This window comes from Scyliorhinus canicula, chromosome 4 (assembly GCF_902713615.1).
Source record: "Scyliorhinus canicula chromosome 4, sScyCan1.1, whole genome shotgun sequence".
Classification (NCBI taxonomy): domain Eukaryota; kingdom Metazoa; phylum Chordata; class Chondrichthyes; order Carcharhiniformes; family Scyliorhinidae; genus Scyliorhinus; species Scyliorhinus canicula.
Window position 1 is genome coordinate 161004161 of NC_052149.1, and position 6608 is coordinate 161010768.

A 6608-nucleotide genomic window follows, 5' to 3' on the forward strand; every position below is an offset into this window, starting at 1 on the left:
TTGTCTCCTGGCAACCAATATTTTTAGACCCAGTCCGCCACTGCTTGTAGTCTTGGGGTACAGCTTCCTGGCTCCAGGTTAGGCAGAAGAAATCGCAGTGAGTTTCCTAACCATGTCAGTCTCTCCATGTTCTAATACTTCAGTGTCATGCACTCATTGTACTATGGCACAATGGTCACTGTGATGACAAAGCGGTATATCGTCCATGTCTTTTCTGTCACCAATGACACCAAGCAAGGCTGTGTATTGGCTCCAGCTCTCTTTGCCATTTACTTCTTGGCCATGCTTCAGTATATACTCAAAGATTCTGACAGCAGGATAGATCTGACACATTCAGGATAGATTACAACCTCTCCAATTTGCAAATGTTCAAGCCTTGCACAAAGGTTACTGAGCAGTCACTGAGAGAATTCTTGTTTACTGATGACTGCACTCTCATAGAACACACTCTGAAGGACATTCAGCTGTTTGTTGATCGCTGTGCCTTAGCCTCAGAAAACTTTCGGCTGCCAATGAGTCTGAAGAAGGCAAAGATTCTTGTATCAAACTTTGGGACATCCTGTGCAGCGGGGTTCCCGTAATCAGCTGGCTGCAGAGTACTGCATTTGGTATGTGGAAATCTTCATCTGAACAACATGACCAACCCAGAGAAACTGAGCTTTGATGAGAATAATCTCAATATCAGGTACGCGGTTCTTGGCAAGAACCTCGGTGTTGGGGAATTTGTCCTGCCACCTAATGTCACAATTAGATCTCAGACTGTGAACATGGAATGCATCTCGTTGCTTAATGTGATCCCAGTAACTTATCTAAACCTTGCACACATAAAGAAATGAAATAAGAATCACTGCTGAAAGACTTTAATCATTATTCTGAAACAAACTCCATGCTCTTTCCCAGAGTCTGTGAGCGAACCTGCCAAACAGCGAGCTTGCTTTAGACAGTAAGAAGTCTTACAACACCAGTTTAAAGTCCAACAGGTTTGTTTCACATCACTAGGTTTCGGAGGAATGTTCCAGAAACATATATATAGACAAAGTCAAAGAAGCAAGACAATGCTTTGAATGCGAGCATTTGCAGGTAATTAAGTCTTTACAGATCCAGAGATAGGGGTAACCCCAGGTTAAAGAGGTGTGAATTGTCTCAAGCCAGGGCAGTTGGTAGGATTTTGCAAGCCCAGGCAAGATGGTGGGGGATAAATGTAATGCGACATGAACCCAAGGTCCAGGTTCAGGCCGTACTCATGTATGAGGAACTTGGCTATAAGTTTCTGCTTGGTGATTCTGCGTTGTTGCACGTCCTGAAGGCCGCCTTGGCTGGCATGGAGAAGAGAACCCCCGCGCATGCGTGGAATTACACCAGCCGGTCCGCACATGCGCGAGATCATGCCGGCCATTCAATGCATGCGCATGGCTCCAGCCAGCGCCAACCCCTCCGGCATCCACCCAGCCCCCGAAAGTTTAGAAAATTCCTCACTTTCGGGGGCTGTTGACGAAGGAGTGGATGGTGCCGGGTTTCCCGCCGGTGTGGGGACTTAGCCCCCAGAAGGGAGAATCCCATCCTATAAGTACAGATCTCAGTGTCCAGTAACTGAGTGAAAAGCAAGAAGAGAGGTAGGTGCGATTGGCAGATTGGAGTTCTTGAATAGGAAAGAGGATCACCTCAGGTAGGTGTGAAACCTTTAACATATCTTACAAAATGAGTGTAACAAACACATTTCAGACAATATCATTTCGAAGGAAATTTTGAGGTGATGCTGTGGTATGTTATAACCTATTTTTTTATTCATTCATTCATAGTATGTTAGTATCGCTGGCAAGGCAAGCGTTTCTTGCCCATCCCTAATTGAGAAAATGCTGGTGAGTTGCCTTCTTTTTTTTTTCTTTTTTTTAAAATAAATTTAGATTACCCAATTATTTTTTCCAATTAAGGGGCAATTTAGCGTGGCCAATCCACCTACTCTGCACATATTTGGGTTGTGGGGGCGAAACCCACGCAGACACGGGGAGAATGTGCAAACTCCACACAGACAGTGACCCAGAGCCGGGATCGAACCTGGGACCTCAGCGCCGTGAGGCGGTTGTGCTAACCACTAGGCCACCGTGCTGCCCGTGAGTTGCCTTCTTGAATAACTATTGTCTGTGTAATGTAGGGGCACTGGCAGTACTGTTAGATATGGGGTGGGATTCTCTGGCCTTCCAGCCATTTATTTCTCGATGGTGGGATATGGCGTGCCATTCATCGGTGGCGAGATCCTCTGGTCCGGCTGCTATCATTGGGAATTGCCAAGTATGTCCTTTCATTTAGGGTGAAATCACCAGCTGGGAGCTGCTTCTTGGTGGTTGCTGCAATACATCTTGTGATAGCAAATACTGCAGTCAATTGAGAAAGTCAGTGTTGAATCCCATGCCAGAGCTAGCAATCAAGTCAGTCCCTAACCGACACTCCAGTGAAGCACTGTTGCAGATGGGATTCTCCGTTGGCTGACGCCAAAATCGTGAAATGCGATTGTGTGGAGAATAGGTTCCGATGCCAAAATAGCAGCGAATGCCAATTTGAAGCCAAATCGCAATTCTCCATCACCTCGACAGCGGCGTCAATGTAGTCCAGAACGCATTTAAGTAAACACCATTTGCATATCATTAGTGGAACTGACCCAGTTTTCTCTTGGGCCTTCGCAATTCTTCGCCTCCGATGGGCCGAGTTCCTGATGGCGAAGTTCACTTGTACTTTTAAAAATCGTGAAACCGTTCTTGTAGCTGCTAAGGAAGAGGGAAGAGGTGCGGGAAGTGTCCAACATCACCATAGTTTGCTGACAGTTGTATCTCTGGCCAGGGGGCTTCTGTCAGGGCCGGGTGGAGTAGCGGGGGTGGCCAGGAGATGGGCTGTGGGGTTGGGGTGGACGGGCATGGAACCATTGCCACAACCAGAAAGACAGCCTTGCAGCTGCACAAGTCCAGTGAGAATTTAGGGCCACAGGTCGTATGGGTGCCCCCCCTACAGGCCATCTCCCTAGGTGCCCTCTGGCCCCAGCCGACCCATCAGCTGTATGGGCGCACTCCAGCACAATCAGTGCCATCTTGTTGGCTGGGATGAGTGTGTGTGGGGGCTGTAATGTGTATATGCGGCTGAAACTTATCAGCCTTCTGAGTGTTGGTCACAGATCCGGCTAATCCCGCATCATTTTTCATCGGAATCGAATGTGTCAATGTGGTGCTGGTGCTAATCCCTCCACAGTCACTGAATCTGTCCAGGTTCGGCGCCAGTTTTGCTGTTGTGAAAGTCCACAAATGCTGGGCGTGATTCTCCGAGCCCGTGCTGGGTCCTACAACTGGAGAATTGCCGCCAATCGCGCTGGCACGGTGCTGGTCAGGGGCAATTGAAAGTGGCCCCTGCGGCGATTCTCCGCGCTCGGCAGGCAGAGTGCCCGCCGAGTTCCGCCAAATGCCGTCGGCGTCGTTCACATGTGGTCCTACCTGGCAGGACCTCAGTGGTGGATATGTTACTCCACGCCGGGCCCCCGTATGGCTCCGCCTTGTTACCCGGGGGGCGGCGCGGAGATGGCGGTGGCATCCATGCAAGGACCCGCGCCGGTGCCGTGCTAGCCCCCGAGGAAGGGGAGAATGACTGGAGGCCCGTTGCTGTCGGCGCCAACACTTTCAGAGAATCCCGGCCCCTGTGTCGATGTCAACACTTAGTCTCATGAACGATATTTTGGATGAGACATTAAATTGAGGACCCCTCACTTTGTACTCTTGGGTGGAGCTAAAATATTCTATTGTTCTTTATCAGAATACAACAGCGGAACAGATTGCTGGATAAAATTTACGCTTTAATCAATATCAATTAAATTGATTATCTGGTCACATACTTCATTGTTGTTGAGCTTTTGCCAATTGACCTCTGTTATTCTTTACATTACAACAGTAGTTACATGCCAAAGTGTTTTATTCACTGTGGGATATTTGAGTTGATGTAAGTTGCTATAGAAATCTAGGTCGATCTTTTTTTGATAGTATTGAGCCTCTTGATTGGTGGATAATGGCACCCATCCAGAAAAGTGGTGAATATAGCATTAGATTCTTGTGAATCCTGCAGATCATGGAAAGGCTTTGAGTGGACAGGAGAAGAGTTATTTGCCATCAAGTAGCTAGCCTCTCTTCTGCTCTTGCAGCAACATTGTTGATGCTGTTTGTCCAGTTAACATTTTGATCAATTTTAATGATCAGGATGTCGACTGGAGGTAACTTGACGTTACTAAAAATCAAAGGGTATTTTTTCTCTATCTTTTTGATAATAGTCATTATCAAGTAGTTACATTTTCAGCCTTGCTTGGATATAATCTAGGTCAGACGTTGAGAATCCCTTCACTCACTATTGGCATTGTTTTATTTTAGGGTTTTTTTTAGTCAGGATTAACCTGCGAAAGAGAAAAGAATAGGAGGATATGTTTGGTCGAGTGAGATCGTGAGGTGGAAGAAGGCTCTTGGGGTGTAATCACTGGCATAGACTTGTTGGATTGAATGGCATGTTTCTGTTCAATGTTAAAAGAAAACTCAAAGCATCTTGATCTCAAAGAGCTGCAGAAGAATTACCACACATCTTCCCATGACATTAATAAAGATTTCTTCATCACTGAATATAGATCAGCAAGATCTCTGGTTGATTAGTGGATGCCGAAAAATAAACCTCTTTACTGAGGTAAAGGGCATGAGGGAAAGATTCTTCCCATGAAGGGGCTCTACATCTTTCCTTGAGTTATTTCTTTTCCAAAACTAATGAGCAGCATAATATCATATTGAAGTGTTATGTTAATCATGTTCTATGATAATATTATATCAGTAACCCACAGACTGTGTTGAAAACAGGAAGGATAGCAGGAAGGTTCAGTGAACACAGAAAAACAGGGAATTGAAGAGCATTGGAATTTTATTTTGTTCTTTACTCTGTGAGATAACATCATTGCATTATTCACGATATTGGGTGGGATTCTTCATGAACCGGCGGGGCGGGCCACTCCGGACTCCAAATCCTCCGCACCTTCAGGGGCTAGGCCGGCGCTGGAGTGTTTGTCTCCGTGCCAGCCAGCGCGGAAGGGCATGGTGCCACACCAACCGGTGCCGAAGGGCCTCCGCCAGCCAACGCATGCGCGGGAGTGTGTTGTGTGCTGGCGTCATCCCAGGGCATGCGCAGGGGGTTTCTTCTCCGCACTGGCCATGGCGGAGGTTGACATTCCCCACTGGCATTGGCTTTCCTGATCGGGCGGAAAATGGAACATAAGCTGAAAAAACTCTGATGCTCCAATCCCCCGTCAGCGGTAATGGTGAGCTACATGACGAACGACGGCAGGAAAATGCAATTCGGTGATTTGCATCCATTTCCACCCATTAACGAGCTGGCAGACTGAGTCTCCACCCCCCACTCCCCTCTTTCCCCCCCCAACCCATACACAATTATGCACCAACCCCCACAGTAGGAAATCCTCCAGACGGGATTTGGTACAAGTTTGCCCAAATGTGGCCCTGACACGGTGGACCCGTGGAGGGTCAAGAGGGTGCATAACTGAGGCGTCCGTGAAGTCCATCGGCAGATCCCCTCCCCTCCTCAATGCAAATCCTGCACACTTCGCCTGACCCCCAACCCCCCCCCCCCCCCCCAGCCATCCACCTCACCCCCACCAATACATTCAGGTGTAAAGGGAAAGCCAAATCAGCAAGCCTCCAAGCAGTTGTCTCTGGAGTAATAAAACTGTCAATCACTGGCGAGTGAAATATATTGCTATGTGAAATTAAATGGAAGGTTTACATTTCAAAGGCTGTCAAAGGACTAGAAGCTTTTTGAAATGGACTTGGCTTTTGAGGAAGCCTCTGACGCTTGTGAAAACTGCTGTTTTCAACAGTTGTGTCTGAGACAGCAGATGTTAGGGAAGGGTAAGTGAAAATGCAATGATTTTTCAGTCTACTGCTCGGACTGCTCCTCAGCTTTGAGATAGGGGTCTCTGATGGGGGTCACTGTTTGGGGTCTCTATTGGGGATTTTTGATGGGGAGGTCTGATGGCGGTCTCTGATGTAGTCTCCAATGGGGGATCTGATGGGGGCGTCTGATGTAGGGCTGGGTCAGTTCACCATGGATTCTTCTGCTTCCCAGACACATGTTTATCAGCGGCGTGAGTGGTACTCCATTCCCTAGTGGTAGAACTCTCTGTTCCCACCACTGTCAATGGCAATTTCATTGAGGTCATCCCATACCGCCATGAAACCCATAGTCGGGGTTACACAGAGAAACCCACCTCCAGCGAATGGCCGGAGAAGTCCAGAAATTCTCAGTAGGTATTTCAGACAGAATCACTCAAGTCACATTAACTACTACAACTAATAACTTCTGAAAGGTCGTGAATGTTAGATGCATTTTTAATTATTTTCATCAACCAGTTATTGGCACACTCAAACTGCCTGCAAACACCACAGGATGACGCTGACACACTCTCTGATCTTTTTTTATTCATGAGAAATATTTATTTTGTGCAACAAATATTTTCACACTTTGTTTTGTACCAAGATTGCTGTATTTCATATCTCTGCAATAGCAATCCTGTATAAAATATCGTC

General features: G+C 47.1%; 1 long non-coding RNA gene across 1 annotated transcript; it reads left to right on the forward strand.

Annotated features, from left to right (window-relative positions):
- Nucleotides 1–233: 233 nt before the first annotated feature.
- On the forward strand, nucleotides 234–4578 carry LOC119964171. The gene is made up of 3 exons (XR_005460268.1): nucleotides 234–685; nucleotides 1800–1859; nucleotides 4398–4578. It is a non-coding gene; the product is annotated as an uncharacterized LOC119964171 (long non-coding RNA).
- Nucleotides 4579–6608: the final 2030 nt, after the last annotated feature.